Raw genomic sequence first — 22,592 nt, 5'->3', positions numbered from 1 at the left:
CATCGTATACGCATGCCTTAACGTTTAAAAGAAAAGCCGCAAACACTCATAGTGCCCCGCGTTCTCTCAAGCAGTGAAGCATGGCTCTCACGCAGCAAAAAATTCTTCTCGCTGCCATCGCCTTACTCGCACAGGAACTAGGAGTGCTCGCAAGGGGTCCCAGTTACCCTGAAGCTCGTAGTGATCTGCAAAAGTATCAGGATGTCAGCAAGGTAAGGCTCATCGGTGCCATTGATAATGACGGGAGAAAATATGCCCTGTACTCCTATGTCTGGTAACACCAAGCGATCATATGGGATTATTGTTGAAAGGTGGGAGAGGTAGTGACTAATTACGAATGATGGTACATAGCTAAGGAATGTAAAACACAAACACGAAATGCCAGGTGATGATGCTGAGAATGATCCGCATTTAAGGTGCATGCCCACTAAGAGGGATCGGGTAGCAGCAGGAAGTAGAAACGAACAAACGAAAACAGAAGAATAAATAAAAAAAAAACAGAATGGTACGCAATTGGGCAGTCGGAGCCCAGCCTGTGTAATTCACGTTTGTGTGTTGTCTTCTTCATTGATGTAAATATGTTTTTAATGATCCCTTGGTTTTTACATGGTATCGCGTCTGATCTTACAATATTATTAGATGAGGAATTCGCGGTGTGTGCGAGCAATCGTATGAATGTTGGGCAGACGGAACTCTGCATTAATGCGCGCCTGCGGGAGTACTAAAATTCCCTGGAAAGTCAAGCTAGCTCGCACCTGTCACATCAATGTCGCGATTGTGGCTGTGTCCTCATGTTTGCCAACACTACCACAGGGGGCATACGAAACGGGAAATTGTCGAAGCACTTTGCAAACTGTCGGAAGCATACGTCGCGTACCCTTCGATTGCCTTGCATATTCTAAAGAACGAGTACTTAAAAACGGGTTGATACGCTTCTCTTTTTCACACCGATCCTTTCTTGGCAGGCTCTGCGATGTATGTTATTTCCACGGGCTCGGCATTAAAGTTTCAGTTGGAAGTCGGCACTCGTCCTGTGGTTTTATTTTCACTGTGTTTCGTCTGTCGCGCAGTCATATACCAATCGGCGATAATCGCTTTGTTCTTTCTATGCAGTCATCGTCAATAGCATTACCAGGCAACAAGATGAATCACGCTTTTGAACGCATGACAGTAATATTGATTGGATTGCAGATAGTACATTTAGGAAAGCAACTCCACTTTTTGGTTACGTGTCAAGCGGGGAGTTATTTTTAGTCAGCGAACCAAGAATGACTTCAAAGAACGCACCACGATTTCCGGACAATAATGAATATAAACTAGGAGTGTTCCGAATGTAGTCGCATAATTGTGTTCTTCCGATGTTTTCGATTTCTTCTATTCGTTGTGTCCAGTGCTACCCGGATGTAGGAGAATGGATCTGCATGTTCAGAAACTATTACGAAGATCCTGATTTCGGAGGAAACGCCAAGTGCCTGCGTTATAAGAGATTCGGCAGCTACGAGAACTTTACGACAAACGTCGTCTTCACTTTTGGGGAGCAGGGAACACAGAACACGTGAGAATTGTTTCTCCTCTCTATGAAACAAGCACCAAAATAGAAGAACAGTGGTCGAACAAGACCTGTCTCTGCAGCTGAGGTTTCGAAAAGGGGAACACAGTGCTTTCCTTGAGAGCGCTTATATACATAGCTCACCCCCCTCACCCTAAATAGAGGAGGAGAATAAGCGGGCGCGTACAGTAGGGTGAGGGAACTGGTGTTCAAAAGAAAGAAAGAAAAGGTGGGAAGGGATGAGGTGTTCAGTTGCTACAGCGAGGAACAAGGAGAGTGGGTGCACGGCCTGGTTCTTCTAAGCAGGAATGAAAAAAAAAAAAGAAAGAAGATGGGGAATTAGCTTCAGGTGTAAGCAGGCAATGTCAGTCCGTTGGGTTCCGTGGTCTCAGAAAACAGGAAGATAGTGTTTTGCAATGCTGAAAAGTGAGGCATGAAAAACTTAGAATGAAAGGTGAAAGGGCATGGCTTAAAAACTGATTGTATTGTACCAAGAGTTGACCGCTTAAGTGTAAACAGTGCTAATGGGAAATTACAGCAACGAGCACGAATACACGTCTCATGGAAAAATATAAACAAGCTAAAAGCTGAAGAAAAAAAAAAGAATGAGAATAGATGGCGTAGATACACTGTCTCTCTCAAGTACGTTCTTATCAGCTGTATCTAGTGATCGAAGGCACATACCAATTTTTGTCAGTACTTGAAAATGCTGAGATTTGCTGCGTTGGCGCTGGAGAACTAGACATCAATTTGCCGATTATAGCACTTTTTTCCTCCCCGACAGAAAATTGGGATGGTCTCATTTTCCTTTTTTTTTTTGTTGTAGATGACGTGTTCAGGCACATATAATTTATATGTGCTCAAAATGAACTGATCCGTCAGCGAAGTTCGTGGTTTCTTATTCGAAATATTATGCAACACAGCTCATCTGTGTAAAATGCTCACTGCGACATTTTTGCCGTGGTTGAACAAATAAAATGTAGAAAACCTCAAGTGCCGTTCGCTTCCTCAGCGGACAAGACACTGTCAATCCAAGTTTTTTTTTTAAATGTATTTCAGAACCGGAAAGTTTGTGCTAGATTCATCGCCATGTTACACAGGAAAGGACATACACAGCTTCACTCCCGATAATCGTAAGTATTACCAAGCCATATGCCAGATTTAGTTGTAGTGGCACGAGCTTCGAGTGATGCTCGTGTTTCTACTGAGAAGACCGGGGACGAAATTCAGAAAATAGAAAAATATGGCAGAGAACAAAATTTATGGGTTTCACTATAGATATGATATCAGAGCATAAGTTTAGTTACAAGTTAAAGTACTGAAGTGCCTGGAATAATAAGAATTAGAAATCACTGATTACCGCACACTGATGCCCAGAACACCAGCGCCGAGGTGCGACGGCCACTAAGAGGAACCTAAGTCCAAGATTAGGGTCTCCTACCTTTTATTTTTTTTAAAAGTAGTATAACTCTGAAACCTGGTATTTAAAAGTAACCAACGAGAACGTATTAAGGTCGGTGATAGAAATAACGGATGCACGAGTTTTCCGATCTCTGGACTATCCGCGTCATCATGTGATCTTGCGTTAATGCTCTATTTCATTAATATGTGGTGATAATTTTGAGCTATTGATTTTTAGTGGCATGCCCTCTGAAACGCGGCGGCGACCAATAGTCACCTAGTCTGCTTGATCAAAGCAAGTTTTTCTATATTTGTCCCTTGAAATTTCCCCTTGCTCCTTAACCTTTCCTCAATTTTTCTTAAGAAAAACCTTTGTCCCTATATTGCTAAGTTATCTCTGCTTACAGACAGCGGCAAAGTCAAAATCGTCCCTGATTTTCTTGCACTAATCCTATGCCTCTTGCTTGTATCGATCGCTCACCAGCTAACACTCCCATATTAAGATATTCAGAAACACCTGTTCGTTGCTTTTACAAATCACCGTTTCACTCGAGGCTCAGAATTTCTTAGCTCATAACCCGTGACCTTTCAAACAATGTGATGCAGATATGTTGAGCCACACGATGACTAAGCCCACGATAGACGACCACATTCTTTCGAAATGAATCATAGGTCAGGATTGGTTTCTGAAGGGATAGCTCAGAACGAACTTTAGACGGTGAGGCTACGATGGTTACTCAGAAAACTCCAGGCTCCAACAATGACACGTGGTAGGCAATATGCGTGGATCGCTTTGATTATGGAATGTAACATTGCTCTCATTTAGCGGAACAGTGGTTTGAACAAATGTTCTTGACGGCCTCTGTTTTCACGCTTTTTCGTAGCTGATATCCCTCTGGAGGATTTCTACGTAATTTACGTAGACTGCGCAAGTTGCGTTGTCATTCGACACCGCTATGCTGATAACGGTGAGTACCTCATATGTGCTAGGCTATAGAGAATTGTTAGAAAATGAAACAAAATAAAAATGCATGTGAGATGCATAAATGAAAAAAAATCGTGTTAAATTCATTCTACAATATATGTCTTCCAATAAATATCAATACATTTAACTACCGAAGGCAATGTAGGCGGGAAGTGTAAGTCTTAAAAAAAAAACTATTGCACGCTATTTAAGGAGCCTACGGAAAAAAATAGTGACTAACATTTTAAAGAAAAAAAAAAACAAAAAAAAACAAAAAAGCTGTCAGACATTATGGGCACAAGTTATGAAAACATTTCGTGAGCTGGTCGCAGTGATCTTTTTCTTTTGTTTTGTTACTGTCACCTCAGCCGAGATATAGAACCATCCTCTGGAAGCAGAGTAAACCATGCTGCTCGCTGACAAACTCGCGTGATTTTGATGCCTCAGAAATTTTCGCTGAGGGGTACTTGGCTTTAGAAAAAGAGTCCACAAATGTGGACATTGGTAGCGAATAGGAAGACTTGTCAAAACGCTCGCAGCTATCTTCTATTTCGTTAACGGCCGTATCAGCCAAGGCATAGCTTCGCCCTTCGAAAGTTGAGTAAACGAAGGCCCCGGCTCAGAAAGAGGCGCAATTTGGATGTCTCGCAACTTTTTTTCTCAGGCGAACTTGGCTTTAGAAAATAGTGTCCACAAATGTGGACACTGGTAGCGAAGATGGTAGGCAAGTCGTAAGTATTTGTCTAGACATTCTGTAGACAAATGTCATTAATAAGTGGAAAGGCTTAAGCCCTTGTATTTTCTATTGAACCATCTTTAGGGTTTACCTATACACAATATTTCAATTTGTTTATAGTGTTTGCATAGATAAAAGCGGATAAAAAATGCTAGGGCTTAAGGCCTTAAACTGCTTATAAACTAGTCTACAGAATTTGTAAACAACCTACAGTTCTTATAGACAAATGTCTAAAATTTCCATAGGCGCTCTCAACAAATATTTGTAAGGGATATACGTACTTCAGGCAACCTTGTCCCATGCTTCAGCCTCACTCAACAGCGAAGAAAAAAAATGTTTCTGGCACTTGGGATGAAAGTCCCACTTCTTCGGCAATGCGCAGTCGGCAGCTGAACGCACTGCACACTTCGTCGAGCAGACGAGTCCGATCCGAGAAGTCTATGACTGCATTACGGAGGCCGCACTAGGCAGGGCTAGTTGCCGCCAAAGCTGACTGTGCGTACCAAAATAAGTTATTCTTGAGAGGAATTAGTCTTGAGAAGGTGGTGGTTTTCACAGTGAAAGCCTGCTCTCGTCCCAGTAGGTAAGTTGAGAGCTGGACCAAAAAATTGCCGCGTATCTGCGTGCTTCGCTGCAAATGTAGTCGAAAGACGATAGTCTTCTGCCGGCCGTACCACATGAGTGCTGGTCTGATCCGCGGCCACCCGTGATGCTGTTCTCGTACCATTTCCGTCCTGGCATGATAAATGCAATGGAGGTTTGTTTGAACAGATTTCATTTTACCGCATTATTTCATCAAGCGGCCATTTATGTTTTGCCCTGCCTCAGACAGCGCTTCCTTTATGTTGAATCGGCCGCATCTGGCTGGCATTGATAAAATTGAGGAGGCGCTGCGTGAGACATGGACGCCATCTGGCAATACATCGGGAAACATGAGCTTGTGCAGAGGGTTTCCTTCCTCTATTCCAGAGGGCGCTCGTCGGCGCGCAGTCGGGGAACGTCGTTCGTCGGCGCGCATAGCATGGCATTTTCAGCGCAGCTTAAGAAACTAGGGTCTTTAGAGTTACGTATCTATGTATTTTCTATTAAAGGAACACACCTCCTAATACTTACCTAGTGATGTTGCGCCTCAGATATGCGTAATATTTACTTTGTGATCGATAACGTTCACAAGTATGAACAGCCGTACCAGTTTAAGTAGTGTGGGCGGTAAGCAAGTGGTCCAACTTTGGCCGGGTGGCTGAATCGGGTGACAGACAGACAGACAGACAGACCGACAGACCAAATTTTCAGCGTTTAAGTTCCCCAAGAAAGACTATCGTCTTTAAAAGCAGAAATCGGGTGACCTCTGTTTCTTTTACATTACGTTACCCTCTTTAAGGTATGAGTAAGCTGGATCCACTTTTCAAAAGCTCGTAACTGTTGTTGGCAGTTAAGAGGAAGCTTTAGCTCAAGGACGCGCCGTTTTACGACATATCACATCAAAACATTCAAGGGAAAATTATGTGAGCTGCATGTTAACACGTTACAAGGGTTAGCTACATTTTATTTCATTACTCAATAAAGTTGTTCCATCAATCAATCCTTTTCATTTGTTTGCTCGGGCCGGTCTAATTTTATTATGTATAGTTTGGCTAAGCGAGGGGTAACCGGCAGCATTTATGATGTCAACCTCTCCTGCACACATAATTAATAATATAAAGAAGATAGGTAAAGTTAAAATTACAGAGAAATATACGCGGTTCCTGTTCTTACTGCACGAAAAAAAAAAACGGGGACAAGGGAGGAATCACACAGCACAAGCGCATACTCGCAACTGCTTTATTCTGAAAGGTGCTGCAACTATATAGATGACTGAGGTACACAAGTCATATCTCAGGCGGAACGAAAGGGGAAACAAAAATAGTCGCAGTTTCGCCCGAAAGGCGAAGCATTGATTGCGATAGCAAATTAGTAGACAGCTATACAAAGGAAGGATAATAGTTTTATCGGCCGTATATTCTTGTAAACATTAGCTTACTAACTAAACTAACAAACATGATGTCACGCGCGCGCGATAGCAAACATGAACGCATCTCCCTCGATGAGCACGGAAACTCGCTGTCAAAAGGCTAGAGCGAGGAAGCGCGGTAGCAGCAGCTAGCGAATTGACCTTCGTGCTACCTCTCGCTTCAACGCGAACTAAACGTCCAGAACACAGCTGACACGAAGCTATCAGCACTCTGCGCACTCTGTCCCCATCGGAGATCGCTTTCAAGATAGGACCCGCGCGGCCGTGCCAAACGCAGCCTTACGGCCGTACTGACTGCCGACCGACGTGTTCCTCCGAGATGATGCGCGGACGGCAACACCATCTGGTGGCGCTCTCCAACTGTCCCGCTTTCAGTTCACAAACGGCAAAGTAGCACCATCATGCATGGATTCCAGGAAACTAGCATGATGATGATCGGTTGACGTATGTACAACCGACAAACTTTCGGGGGAGACCGGCGCAAAACACTTTCCCGTTAAAATAGCGCTAGCCAGCAGCAACTTTTAACAAAATAAGAATTATCGAAAGAGAGAGAGAGATAGAAGTCTTAAGGGACAGGCACGGAGGTTAACCAGGCTGAGCCCGATATGCTACCCTGCACTGGGGAAGGAGGAAAGGGGATTGAAAGAGGAGAAGGGAGTTCACACCCTGCACAGTTACGCAGTCAAGCGTTCGTCGCCGAGTTTCGTCACAGGCGGTTATACAGGCCAGTGCACCTCAAAAAACGCAGAAGCGCTTTTGCAGCCTTGTACCCAGCAGACGCACGAGGCCACGGGTCTAAGTTCTTCTCCCCCGTAAAAGGACTGTCGTCGAAGTACCCCATAGACGCGACCGATGGGTACTCCTTCGTATCTGGGGCAGTCACATAGGAGATGTCTGATGGTTTCCTCAACACGTACCACATGTGCTGCAGTTGGCACTGTCCGCCATTCCAATTAGGCCTCAATAGGCGTTTGTAAAAGAACTCCTGTTCGCAGGCGGTACAGTAATGTTTCTTCTATCGTTCTTTCATGGAAAAGAACGCTTAGAGGGTCGATGTAAATGCATCAGAAGACGCTTACGATTTCCCTAAATCTGGTAAAAATTGGACAATTACTATTAAAGACCAAGTCCCTTTTTCGTAACTAGTGCGCATTCTAGTGGGTAACGGGATGAATTTCTATCGATAGATACGCATGAATGCTGACTGAGCACACACACCTCATAATAAGGTGTCTGCTCGCGTTGTGCCTTTTGTGAGATGCTGTACAGTAATCTCAAAATGATATGCAAAGTTTGTCCAATATCGATGGCCTGAATTTCACTCCCTCACTTTGCTCGAACTTCACAGGTAACGGCTGTTCCTTGTGGCGACGCCTGGGCACGCTCGACCAGCCAAACGATTGCTGCGAGTTCATCTACGACGAGAACTGCGGCTCATCGCCCAAGTACCCAGTGTACGACCAGTCGTGCGGTTTCTAGCCGATAAAGCAATGGCGTTCAAACATCAGCATGGAACTTTGTTGCAACGAATACAATCATCTAAAAAAAAGTTAGCACAGAAATATGTTTTACGCTGTTCCCATCCCTAGGCTATTACACTTTTAACCCCCGATGACACGTGTTCAGACTTCAGAGTGTTCTGTTTCCCAGACAAATTTACCACACAAACACGCACCCAGGACACACGCGCGTATGCTAGCTCAGCCAGTGACACACAAGCAGGGAATTGTTGAAATGGTCTAGTCGTTATGTATTCGTTATGAATGAGAGCGCCCCAAGACGCAAGACATAGTAATATAGTTGAAAGGACGTTCGTCATCCGCAGTATTGGATGTCAGTGAGGCTTGCTAACACTCCCAGCACTTCAGATCCAGCGCAGTGATACAAAACATTTTATGTGCCACGAAATCTGAGATAAAGCTGAGTGTCTCCACAGCCTCACAGCGCAGCATGGTGTTTGCACTTCTAGTTTGAACTAGTACGTGCGAACGACATTATTATGCACGGTTCCCGAAAGTCAACGTTTTGTGTGATCCCGTGGTCCGGAAACTATTGTGAGATTTTACACACACACACACAAATACACAAAAAAGTGGACGTGCGGATTGTCGCCGCTGTATAGGCCAATAGTAATGCACCGTACGCTTAATGCACAAGATGCTAATTCGGCTAGCTAGCAGCTGTGCAAGTTGTCCTTTCGACAACATTAATTTCCCTTAATTTTTGGAATTCTTTGTAAATTTCAAATAAACAGTTAATTTGTTCTATGCTTTCTCTGGCATCATTGTCGTTTTGCTTCATGTGGTTACAAGGAAGGAAGAAAAGAACTAGAAGGCAGCATTGCCCAACACTATTCAATTCAAACGGGTATGCTCAACACGTGACCATCGCGTCACAGCGAGTGGTAGGTTTCAGTGATCCTGCTCTGCAGACAGAGATAACACAGGGCAGCCTAACAAGTGCGCATCTATTAAAAACAAACGCGAACTGAATATTCTCAGCCAATTCATCGTCTGAAAGGTCACGTGCTGGGCGCACAGTGCGAGGGAAAAAGGGAGAATGGCTTCACGGAGAGTTCACCTGCAAAGGCTGGCTGCGTGACGTATGTTCCCTCCTAGTCCATTTCCTTCCTGCATGATTTTAACTAACAAAACTCGAGCCTCTCGATTCTCCTTATTTTGTTGCTCATGAAGACAGTTATTATACTCTGCAAAATCGGGTGTATTTCGGTGTGTTATTTGCTGTTGCTTAGGAAATGGCGCCGACCTGGAAAAACCCTCGTGGTGCTGGTGAAATCGTTGGAAGGTGGTGATTATCGGCAAAACAAACTAAAAAAAAAAGAACACAGCTTTGTCGGAAATTTGTCGCCGATTCTGTCAGGTCGCGCAAAGGTTGTGTTTTTAAGAACGCTGCTACTTTGCGTACGTGTACCTTCGTGTTAGTCTTCTTGTGCTGGTTAAACTTTCGATATGTACAAATAGCCGAATGACTTGACCCGTGAGCTCAGATTTCAACGACACATGACCTTTAGCACCGCTATCGTGTGGATTGGAGTGTCACTTATCTCTCTTCTTTGTTTGGACAAGACTGTCCAATGAAGTGTTGGATTTTCAACCGACAGTTTTCATACCGTTTGGTTCTTCACGTTCACTACAACGCGACAGCATTCTTCCAGTGTCGATAATTTTGATGTGTTGTTTAGTTTTATGTGTTTTATGCAGTCTTATGTGTGTTTAGAGACAAAGGTAAAGCACAGAGCCGGTACACAACGACAATGCGGCGGCAGCAATGTTTAGTCACATCCAGCGCCGTCTGTTGAAGCCAGCCTTTTCCAGTGGCCGAGTACACGAAGGGTTGCAAATGTAGAACTTAGGAGCGGAGCCGCAGAGTAAGTCGAAGATGAAGTCACAGTACTCATCACGTTCGTTAGATGTAGGGGACAGACACAGTATTCTGGAGCCCTACCGTGCAGAGAATGCATAAGTCAGTCATGCACAATCAGTAGTTGCCCGTAGTTGTAGTCAAATCCGTTTATAGCGAGCAGGATCATGCCCTTAAATAATCTGATATACCGGACAATTCTGTATGCGTGAACTTTTCTATACGTAAACTTAAACGAACATGTGCGATGCATTCGTTGTAGGCAGATTGGTTGTCTTTAAACGAGAAAAGAACCAAGGAAGAAATCCGCTTATTGAAAATAATATAAGTACGCAGACACCAATTTTTACCTGTGTCAAAAAATTGTTTTTGGTCTCAATAAGAGCGCTATATTTTGTAGACCAGCTCCAGTCCACTTTCCTTAGTGTCAGCGCAGTACTGGCGCAGCACATCTTCGACAGAAAGTGCCCCTAGAAGCGTCGCGTTGGCGGCTCCCAACCTTCAAACTCTTGACTGCGCTGGCAGTGGACGCCCCGACTCCAATCTATCCAGTAATGTGGAAAGTTGAGCGAGTTGGTGATTAATCATCATCAGAGAAAGGAGGGTTGTCTAAGTCAACCATCTGTTCTTCTGAGCCATAGTGAGGTCGCCTTTTCGGAAGGTCACTAGATTAAATTTCTAAAAATGAATGTGCTTCGGGGTACAACGATTAGGATAGGATTGCACAGCGTGTAAGATATGTTGCCTATCTTTGACGCCCGAGTGTGCGCGGATATATGTTTTGTAAAAGTGCTGTTAATCTCGCCTTTCACATCTTTGACGTCGGAGGGTGCGCGGGTATATAAAGATGAAGTTTTCGTTCAAAAATAAAATAGTTGCAATTGCAGCGAGTGTCGTGTTTTCTTGTGTCTCTCCACTTTGTCCTTGTCACTGCGCTGCTTCACCAATACGGTATGATGACCAATATATCCAATGCGTTATGAGGGAGCTATATTACACGAGTATCAGTCAGTAAAAGATTTGTTGTTGGGCAAGTTGGTGTTTTCTTAACGACACATTGTAGCGCGATGCTACAATTACAAAGAACGTACACAGACACACGTCACAGGCGCTACTAACAACTTTATTCAAAAGACAGCGAGATACAGTATATATACTTTTCCAAACGCGCAGGCGCACCAGCCACGTCGGGCAGTCTACAGAGGGCGAATATCAGGGATAACATGATCATTCGGAAGATCTAAAGAAAGTAGGCACCGCGGTGTACAAAAGAATAGATTTAGACAAGCACTACTATATTATTTTATGTAAAACGCTTTCAATAGCTCACATGCGGTTTTATCTTTGCTTCTGCCAAGGACCTTATCATGAAATCTCGGACGACGAGGGCAGACTTTACAGTGCACCGAAAGATGCGCATTCAAGTCTTTCGTCATGTTATTAGCATGCTGCTTCATTCGATTATTGACGCAGTGGCCAGTTTGCCCTATATAGGACTTTCCACAAGACAGGGGGATTTCATAAGTTCCTCGGTGGCGCACCGCCCGAACAGTGTGACGTGTTGTACTTGGCAGCCTACCTTAAATCTGACCATTATGCGGGGGCACAGATGAGCGAGCCTGTTAAGAGTGGAGAACACTACAGGCACTCCGTACCTGTTCGCCACTTTCTTTAAGTTGTGGCTCAATTGATGCACATATGGCAGGACTTGCGGCCTTTGGCCACTCCGCTCACGGGCTCTGGCCTCATTCGCTGGTGTGCCCGCTTTTAGATTATGTTGTAGGGATTCGGCCAATGACGTCTGAACCGAACGAGGGTAGCCGGCTTTTGAAAGCCTAATTAACTGTTGGTCAAAACTGTACTGCAATGCTAGTGTTCACAAGACGTCTTGAGTGTTAACCCCAGGCAGAATGAAGCAATAGCTCTTTTCACAAGCTTAGAGTGCGTCGAGTCGTAAGGCACAAGGGTTTTTTTTTTTTTTTTTTTGCTTGCGGTGAATAGCACCAGCAAACATGATCCTGTGAGAAAGTGAAGCTTAAATCCAAGAAGTGGTGGGTGTTGTCTACAGGGAGTTCAAAGGTAAAATACAGGCCTTTGCCGCTAAGTTTAAAATTATCTAAAATCTTAACATGAAAAGAGTTAAAAGTACTTCCTTGCTTCATCAGAATTTAAAAAAAATCATCAACATATCCAGAACTTTATAAAGACATGCGAACTGTGAAATATGTTAAGAGTTTTGTCTATTTCCGACAGGAATATGTCACACAGTAGGTTACTAAGCACGATCCCTATGCTTATGCCCTTGCTTTGTAAGGAGGAGGAAAAAAGAAGAAAGGAAAGGCAAGGATGTCAACCAAACGCACGTCCGGCTTGCTTCCCTACACGGGGGAAGCATACCTAATAATGAGATAGTGGTTTTGGCACGTAAAACCCCATAATTTATTTTTTTACAAGGGGGTAGGGGTTCAAAGGGATGAAAAGACAGAGAGAACAACCAGTTGTCAAATGAGATAAAAGTGTTCTTCTGGTAGGTCTCAAGGAAATATAAAATGTGGTCAGCTTTCACTAGTGGTGCAAGGTTAGAGTAAAGAGTAGAGCTGGGGATCGACCTAGCTTCTTGCAGGTTTTACTAGGCTTGGCTAAGTTTTGCTAGGAAATGCCAAGTGCTGCTAGGCACGGTATTCCGAATCGGCTTGCCGTGGACGCGCAGGTTCTCGCTTGGCCGCGCGTAGTGCTTCAGGGTGAGCGGTGGCTTCTTCGGGTGTCCGGATCTTTTTTGGTCGTCCCATGTCAAGGCTACATGAACCCACCGCAGAGTCAACAAGAGTTCTGCCTCGGTCGCGGCGGCTCCGAGCTTTATCTCACCGGAGACGTCACGGCCAAGCTGCGCCTCCACACTTGCCGAGGCGTGGCTGGTCGAAACTTGCCGAGCCGCCGCCAGAAACCGCGAGCGTTCGGCGGCTGTGAGCTTGTTTGTGTCCGCGGCTGCAGTCACGGACACCGCGAGTGTTCGGCACGAAAGCAGGGAAAGGGGGAAACGCGGACGGCCTCGGCAGCAGCTCTGTGCGTTGCCTCGTTGGTGCTGCTACAATTTTCTCTCTCTCTATCTCTCTAATTTTCTCTTTACCGAGCCTAGCGCGCGCCTCAGTCCGTAATGCGTTACGGACTGACGGTCGGCGTAAACAGCTCTGCTGTTAAAAGTTGTCCACCCACATACCAACACTATTTTGAAAAGAAACATCCCCGTTGAATTCAACACAATTCCGAACAGCAGTAAACAACGTGTCGTGAGGCACATAATACAATAGGTCTTCAATGTCAACAGAGAATGCGTAACCTATGTTCTGGTTTTGCAGGAAGAACTTGCTTATGTCATCAGAGTTTACTGCGAGAAAAGGGTCACGAATGTGAAGTTGTTTCAAGCTTTCAACAAAAACCTACTAGAAGTTGCGATGTGCCGTGCTCACTTCCATTCGCTCTCAAAGGAACATTTTGTTTGAGTTTTTGCACTGAAAAAATTGGAGGACGCTTAAGCTTCGCCTTTAAGAATAATACGCGATAGCGTTATCGAGACCCGTTCGCATCGCATCCTTCGCAACCGGCAAGTAGGCTTCATTCACTGCAACACTGAACGTGGAAAAGCTAGCTTACAAAGACCAAGCTTACACTGATCCTCTTAAAGTCGGCTTCACTTTTAAACAGACATGCATTGCTGGAAAGACGTTTTCCCAGGGGCAATATAAGTGGTCTTATATTAAAATGTGATGGCCCTAGCACCTTTTTTATTATTTTAACAATTGTTTGCTATTGCCCCGACGCGCGCAGGTCTGGTAGAAATGCTGGAAAAGGGGTTTGTGTTTGAGTTTCCTCATAGCAGAATTAGGTTTTCTCGTACATTCAAATTACAATCAGACGCCGATTGGTAAACAATCCGACGGCGAATCCGACGCCGAATGGTAAAGTCGTACTTTACCGTTTTTCTGACGGATTTCACTGTGAGAAATGCAAGTTTTGTTCACGAAAACCTTGCCGCACGTGGAGGGCCTGCGCGGTTGATGTGGTTGGATAATTTTCTCCGCCACCCGCGATCACACGCCGGTTGCCGACGCCGGATTTTCTGCGACACGGGGCCGCGTTAAAAAGCGATCACGTATTGTGCTATGAAAAAGTGCAGCCATTTCCTTCGCATCGGGCACTCTTAAAACACCTTTCCAGTGAGTTGTCATCGCTCTCGATCGACATTTCCCGTCCTTCGGGTAATTTGGCTCAAAGGGATTATAGCCCACTTCCTGTGTCTATGACACCTATAACACAGAGGCCTGCACAAACATGGTTTACGACAAAGGAAACGGAGACATCAACAGTGTATTCGCGTGCCTTAACGTTTAAAAGAAAAGCCGCTAACACTCATAGTGCCCCGCGTTCTCTCGAGCAGTCAAGCATGGCTTTCACGCAGCAAAAAATTATTCTCGCTGCCATCGCCTTACTCGCACAGGAACTAGGAGTGCTCGCAAGGGGTCCCAGTTACCCCGAAGCTCGTAGTGATCTGCAAAAGTATCAGGATGTCAGCAAGGTAAGGCTCATCGGTGCCATTGATAATGACGGGAGAAAATATGCCATGTACTCCTATGTCTGGTAACACCAAGCGATCATGTGGGACTATTGCTGAAAGGTGGGAGAGGTAGTGACTAATTACGATCAATGGTACATAGCTAAGGAATATAAAACACAAACGCGAAATGCGAGGTGATGATGCTGAGAATGATCCGCATTTAAGGTGCATGTCCACTAAGAAGGATCGGGCAGCAGGAAGTAGAAACGAACAAACGAAAACAGAAGAATGAAAAAAAAATCAGAATGGTACGCAATGGGGCAGTCGGAGCCCAGCCTGTGTAATTCACGTTTGTGTGTTGTCTTCTTCATTGATGTAAATATGTTCATAATGATCCCTTGGTTTTTACATGGTATCGCGTCTGATCTTACAATATTATTAATGAGGAATTTGTGGTGTGTGCGAGCAATCGTATGAATGTTGGGCAGACGGAACTCTGCATTAATGCGCGCCTGCGGGAGTACTGAAATTCCCTGGAAAGTCAAGCTAGCTCGCACCTGTCACATCAATGTCGCGATTGTGGCTGTGTCCTCATGTTTGCCAACACTACCACAGGGGGCAGAGGAAACGGGAAATTGTCGAAGCACTTCAAACTGTCGGAAGTATACATCGCGTAGCCATTGACTGCCTTGCATATCCTAAAGAACGAGTACTTAAAAATGTGTTGATAGGCTTCTCTTTTTCACATTGGTCCTTTCTTGGCCCGCTCTGCGATGTATGCTTATTTGCACGGGCTCGGCATTAAGGTTTCAGTTGGAAGTCGGCGCTCGTCCTGTGGTTTTATTTTCACTGTGCTTCGTCTGTCGCGCAGTCATATTGATCCTTCTCGCGGAGCAGTTTGCTGTAGAGGAACGAAATGGTGCTTTCGGCGGCGCGCCATATGTTGCCTCAGCGAATGCGCACGAATACGAAACCGCTACTGGTTCTGCCCTGATACTATGCGATCAGCTGTCGGAAATGCAAGTGGGTGTGCGCTAATGCACTGTGCCCAATTCTTGCTGCAAAATGTGTAACGATAAAGGGAAGACGTGTGCTGTAGTCAGCTGCAAAAATAGTGATTCGCATGTTAAGGAATGCAATCAACCTGTGTCGCCGCTGTTACATAAGGACTGCCTGTGTTGTCGGCCCTTCGCGATGCACGGCTTTCCTTGAGGATAAAATGATAATTCATCTACCAGCGCTGTATAGCTAACCTCCAAAGAAAGAACTTCAACTCCGCAACGTCGGCACTTAAGAGAGAGTAGAGCTCGTTACAAAATGAAGTAACGCCACTTACTGGCACAGTAAGTTTCTCGCACGTAAGTTACATACATCTACCCCTATTCGCACGCAAACTTACACGCACCCTATCGCCAACGTATCAATAATAAGTGAATGTGCGCACACTTGAATCAATGTGCCGAAGCGCGAGTGACGGCGACTACACCAAGACACGAGTGTTGGAAGCTGTACGTTTCATGAAGGTCCACAGAGTAAGCGACGGGCTATCTATATTACGTCTTTGCTACAAGCTACCACAAAGTAACGAACATTTACATTCCAAGCTTTGTGCGCCGCAAGAACAAATCTATCGCAGCAGAGCACACCCGCCAGCACGATTCAGCTGAAAATAAACAATCAGATAGTAGCCTCACCGAAGAACCGATAAACTTAGGATTACTGAGTAAGAAGCGTGACAAGCCGCTGCTTCAAAATGCTTGCCAAATAAAGAACGAGAACAGTGATCCTGATTTAATTCATATGCGGTAAGTTTGGACAGCTTGGAATACATTTCTAGCTTTGCATTTTAGTACAAGCACCGTATGCGCTGCGCGCGCCGTTTGGACAAGGCGTAATGAGCTATGAAAGCACTTACATGTCCTCTAAAGCTGTGGCCAAAGCTTCGTGTCGTCCACACAGTCACCGTCTACGATATGCGTCGAAACGGAGGTTTGCTGCACCGCACCGGCGTCACGTGCTTGCATTGTAAACACGGAGGCAACGGCGGCAGCTGAGGCAAGCAATGGACGCGTCGCTACGCGATCAAACATGGCAGCGCCCACGGGAGCACCGGGAAAAGGGTCAATACCAATCGGTGATAATCCCTTTGTTCTCTCTATGCAGTCAACGTCAATAGCATTACCAGGCAAGAAGATGAATCAGGCTTTTGAACGCACGACAGTAATATTGATTGGATGGCAGAGACAGCGCTTAGGAAAGGAACTCCAGTTTTTGGTTACGTGCCAAGCGCGGAGTTATTTTCAGTCAGCCAAGCAAGGATAACTTCAGAGAACGCACCACGATTTCCGGATAATGATGAATATAAACTAGGAGTGTTCCGAATGAAGTCGTATAATTGTGTCCCTCCGCTGTTTTCAATTTCTTCTATTCGTTGTGTCCAGTGCTACCCGGATGTAGGAGAATGGATATGCATGTTCAGAAACTATTACGAAGATCCTGATTTCGGAGGAAACGCCAAATGCGTCCATTATAAGAGATTCGGCAGCTACAACAACTTTACGACAAACGTCGTCTTCACTTTTGGGGAGCAGGGAACACAGAACACGTGAGAATCGTTTTTCCTCTCTATGAAACAAGCACCACTATAGAACAGCAGTGGTCGAACAAGACCTGTTTCTGCAGCTGAGGTTTCGAAAAGGGGAACACAGTGATTTCCTTGAGAGGGCTTATATACATAGCTCACCCCCCTCACCCTAAATAGGGGAGGAGAATAAGCGGGCGCGTACAGTAGGGTGAGAGAACTGGTGTTCAAAAAGAAAAAAGAAACGGGGGGAAGGGATGAGGTTGCTACAGCGAGGAACAAGGAGAGTGGGTGTACGGCCGGTTATTCTAAGCAGGAATGAAAAAAAAAAGAAAGAAGATGGGGAATTAGCTTCAGGTGTAAGCAGGCACTGTCAGTCCGTTGGGTACAGCTGTCTCAAAAAACAGGACGATAGGATTTTTCAATGGTGAAAAGTGAGACATTAAAAACTTAGAATGAAAGGGGAGGGCTTAAAAAACTGATTGAACTGTACCAACAGGTGTCCGGTTAAGTGTAAACAGTGCTAACGGGAAATTACAGCAACGAGCACGAATACACGTCTCATAATATATATAAAGCTAAAAGCTGAAGAAAAAAAGAATGAGAATAGATGGCGTAGATACACTGTCTCTCTCAAGTACGTTCTTATCAGCTGTATCTAGTGATCGAAGGCACAAACCAATTTTTGTCAGTACTTGAAAATGCTGAGATTTTATGCGTTGGCGCTGGAGAACTAGGTATCAATTTGCCGATTACAGCACTTTTTCCCTCCCCAAAAGAAAACTTGGATGGTCTCGTGCTTTTTTTTTTTTTTTGTTCGTAGATGACGTGTTCTGGCACATATAATTTATACGTGCTCAAAATGAATTGATCCGCCAGCGAAATTCGTGGTTTCTTATTCGAAATGTTATGCAATAGAGCTCATCTGTGTAAAATGCTCACTGCGACATTTTTGCCGTGGCTGAACAAATAAAATGCAGAAAACCTCAAGTGCCGTTCGCTTCGTCAGCGAACAAGACACCGTCAATCCAAGTTTTATTGCGATAGCAATTATATGGGCACTTCAACCGGATTTCTGCCGTCGCCGTCGCCGTGAGGTTCCGTATAGGTAAAATCTTCGCCGCGCGCCGTATGCCCGAGCGGAAACGTGCGGGGACGCGCGCTATCACGGAGACCGAACGCACTCAATCTCCCACGCGCAAGCAAGGAAGCGGGAAGCCAGCGCCGGAGGGAGCAGGAGGGGGGGGGGGGGGGCGCACTTCTACTCTGCCAACAACCGCGCTCGTCGCTCGCCCGCACCGTTTATCTCCACACGGCTCTGACCTTTGTATGCGCTGTGCATTCGCCGCTCCGTTTCTGTTGAAGCGATAGACCGCACGTACCTTCGCCCGCTGCAGCGTATGGGCTTGCTGCCAGCGTTTTGACAGTCGTTGTCTGCAGTCATTCAGTGTGACCTATTCATGTTTGTTTGTGCGCGCTCACACCACGCTTGTTCATTCAGTTAGTAATAGTCGGGCCACATTTTCCAACGCACGCTACACATGCAATGCTGCCCGGATCGGCAGTGCAGCGCTACAGGTGTGTCCCTTCGCACGCGCTGCCCACGGTAAGCGCTTCTCATCAACACCACCGTTTCACACGCGCCTTCTCGTGGTCATCGAGTCTCTCTTCATGTCGGTCTACTTACGCCGCAGCACACCTGCTTACTTAATCAGCTCATGTTTACTACAATTCATATTGCTACCAAAGCCGCTCACCTTACTTCGTATGACATTGCTGTGTTGCTATCGCATTCATTGCTTCGCCCTTAGGGCGAAACTGTGACATTTCTTTAAAAATTTATTTCAGAACCGGAAAGTTCGTGCTAGACTCATCGCCATGTTACACAGGAAAGGACATACAGAGCTTCACTCCCGATAATCGTAAGTATTAGCAAGCAATATGCCAGATTTAGTTGTAGTGGCACGAGCATCGAGTGACACTCGTGTTGGTGCAGAGACGACCGGGGACGAAATTCAGAAAAAAATATAATATTCATGGGTCTCATTATAGATATATCAGAGCACAAGTTTAGTTACAAGTTGAGTTGCTGAAGCGTCTGGAATAATTAGAATTATTTAGAAATGGCTGTTTACCAGGGACAAAATTCAAAATAAATCAGAATAGAAAAAAATAATTCTGCTCAAAATTAATGGGTTTCATTACAGATATGATATCAGAGCATAAGTTTAGTCACAAGTTAAAGTACTGAAGTGCCTAGAATAGTAAGAATTAGAAATCACTGATTACCGCACACCGATGCAAAGAACACCAGCGGCAAGGTGCGACGGCCACTAAGAGGAACCACTAAGAGGAAAGATTAGGGTCTCCTACCTTTTTATTTTTTTGAAAGTAGTATAACTCTGAAACCTGGTATTTAAAAGTAACCAACGAGAATGTTTTAAGGTTGGTGATAGAAATAACGGATGCACGAGTTTTAAGATCTCTGGACTATCTGCGTCATCATGTGATCTTGCTTTAATGCTCTATTTCATTAATATGTGATGCTAATATTGAGCTATTGATTTTCAGTTGCATGCCCTTTGAAACGCGGCGGCGACCACTAGTCACCTAGTCTGCTTGATCAAAGCTTTTTCTATATTTGTCCCTTGATCTTTCACCTTTCCTTCATTTTTCTTAATAAAATACCTATGTCCGTATATTGCTAAGTTAGCTCTGCTTACAGACAGCGGCTAAGTCAAAATCGTCCCTGATTTTCTTGCACTAATCCTATGCCTCTTGCTTGTATCGATCACTGACCAGTTAACACTGGTCAGTGATCGATACAGAAACAAGCTATTCAGAAACACCTGTTCGTTACTTTTACAAATCACCGTTTCACTCGAGGCTCAGAATTTCTTAGCTCATAAGCCGTGCCCTTTCAAGCAATGTGATGCAGATATGTTGAGCCACACGATGACTAAGCACACGATAGATGTGCATGCTCTTTCGAAATGAATCATGGGTCAGGATTGGCTTCTGAAGAAATAGCTTAGAACGAACTTTAGACGGTGATGCTATGATGGTTACTCAGAGAATTCCGGGCTCCAACAATGACACGTTGTAGGCAATACGCGTGGATCGCTATGATTATGGAATGTAACATTGCTCTCATTTAGCGGAACAGTGGTTTGAACAAATATTCTTGACGGCCTCTGTTTTCACGCTTTTTCGTAGCTGATACCCCTCTGGAGGATTACTACGTAATTTACGTAGACTGCGCAAGTTGCGTTGTTATTCGACACCGCTATGCTGACAACGGTGAGTACCTCATATATGCTAGGCTATACAAAATTGTTAGAAAATGAAACAAAAGAAAAAAGGTATGTGAGATGCATAAATGAAAAAAAAATCGTGTTAAATTCATTCTACAATATATGTTCTTCTAATAAATATCAATACATTTAACTACCGAAGGCAATGTAGGCGGGAAGTGTAAGTCTTAAAAAAAGAAAAACTATTTCACGCTGTTTGAGGAGCCTACAGGAAAAATATAGTCACAATAGCATTAAAAAAACTGTCAGACAATATAGGCACAAGTTGTGAAAACATTTCGTGAGCAGTTCACAGTGATTTTTTTTCTTTTTATTTGTTACTTGCGCCGCAGCCGAGATATAGCACCCTTCTTTGGCAGCAGAATAAACCATGCTGCACGCTCACAAACTCGCGTGATTTTGATGCCTCAGAAATTTTCACTGGGGGGTACTTGGCTTTACAAATCATCATCATCATCATCATCATCATCATCATCATCATCATCATCATCATCCTATATTTTATGTCTACTGCAGGACATAAAATACAGGCTTTGGAAAAAGAGTCACAAATGTGGACACTGGTAGCGAATAGGAAGACTTGTCAAAACGCTCGCAGCTATCTTCTATTTCGTTAACGGCCGTATCAGCCAAGGCATAGCTTCGCCCTTCGAAAGTTGAGTAAACGAAGGCCCCGGCTCAGAAGGAGGCGCAATTGGGATGTCTCGCAACTTTTTTCTCAGGCGAACTTGGCTTTAGAAAATAGTGTCCACAAATGTGGACACTGGTAGCAAAGATGGTAGACAAGTCTTAAGTATTTGTCTACACATTCTGTAGACAAATGTCAATAATAAGTGGAAAGGCTTAAGCCCTTGTATTTTCTATTGAACCATCTTTAAGGTTTACCTATACACAATATTTCAATTTGTTTATAGTGTTTGCATAGACAAAAGCGGATAAAAAGTGCTAGGGCGTAAGGCGTTAGACTGCTTATAAACTAGTCTACAGAATTTGTCTATAAACAACCTACTGATCTTATAGACAAATGTCTGAAATTTCCATAGGCGCTCTCAGCAAATATTTGTAAGGGATATGCGTACTTCATGCAACCTTGTCCCGTGCTTCAGCCTCACTCAACAGCAAAGAAAAAAAATGTTTCGGCCACTTGGGATAAAACTCCCACTTCTTCGGCAATTCGCAGTCAGCAGCTGAACGCACAGCACACTTCCCTGAGTAAACGAGTCCGATCGGAGAAGTCTGACTGCAATACGGACGCCGCACGAGGCAGGGCTAGTTGCCGCCAAAACTGACGCCAAAGCTGACCGTATGCGTACCAAAATAAGTTATTCTTGAGGATAATTATTCTTGAGAAGGAGGTGGTTTTCACAGTGAAAGCCTGCTCCCGTCCAAGTAGGGGAGTTCAGAGCTGGACCAAAAGCAGAGCTCTGGTGACATTTGTTTCTTTTACATTACGTTGCCCTCTTTAAGGTATGGGTATGCTGGGTCCATTTTTAAAAGATCGTAACTGTTTCTGGCAGTTAAGAGGAAGCTTTAGCTCAAGGACGCGCCGTTTTGCGACATATCTCATCAAAACATTTATGGGAAAATTATGTGAGCTGCATGGTAACACGTTACAAGTGTTAGTTACATTTTATTTCATTACTCAATAAAGTTGTTCCATCAATCAATCCTTTTCATTTGTTTGCTCGGGCCGGTCTAATTTTAATATGCATAGTTTGGCTAAGCGAGGGGTAACCGGCATCATTTATGATGTCAACCTCTCCTGCACACATATTTATTAAGATAAAGAAGATACATAAAGTTAAAGTTAGAGAGAAATATACGGGTTGCTGTTCTTACTGCGCGAAAAAACGGGGCCAAGGGAAGAATCACACAGCACAAGCGCATACTCGCAACTGCTTTATTCAGAAAGGTGCTGCAACTATATAGATGATTGAGGTACACATGTTATATCTCAGGCGGAACGAAAGGGAAAACAAAAAAAGTCGCAGTTTCGCCCGAAAGGCGAAGCATTGATTGCGATAGCAAATTAGTAGACAGCTATGCAAACGAAGGATAATCGTTTTATTGGCCGTATATTCTTGCAAACATTAGCTTACT

At 44.4% G+C, this 22,592-nt stretch overlaps 1 long non-coding RNA gene across 2 annotated transcripts; it reads left to right on the top strand.

Annotated features, from left to right (window-relative positions):
- Window positions 1–1,395: 1,395 nt before the first annotated feature.
- Window positions 1,396–20,480, top strand: LOC119463929 (uncharacterized). Of its 2 annotated transcripts, none has more exons than XR_007463534.1 (3): window positions 1,396–1,555; window positions 19,027–19,100; window positions 20,395–20,480. It is a non-coding gene; the product is annotated as an uncharacterized LOC119463929 (long non-coding RNA). The 2 variants fall into 2 exon arrangements; XR_007463535.1 differs by lacking the exon at window positions 1,396–1,555 and adding an exon at window positions 17,095–17,202.
- Window positions 20,481–22,592: the final 2,112 nt, after the last annotated feature.

This window comes from Dermacentor silvarum, chromosome 9 (assembly GCF_013339745.2).
Source record: "Dermacentor silvarum isolate Dsil-2018 chromosome 9, BIME_Dsil_1.4, whole genome shotgun sequence".
NCBI lineage: Eukaryota > Metazoa > Arthropoda > Arachnida > Ixodida > Ixodidae > Dermacentor > Dermacentor silvarum.
Note: the sequence above shows the minus strand (reverse complement) of the source record. Positions and strands in the feature narration are given on the sequence as shown.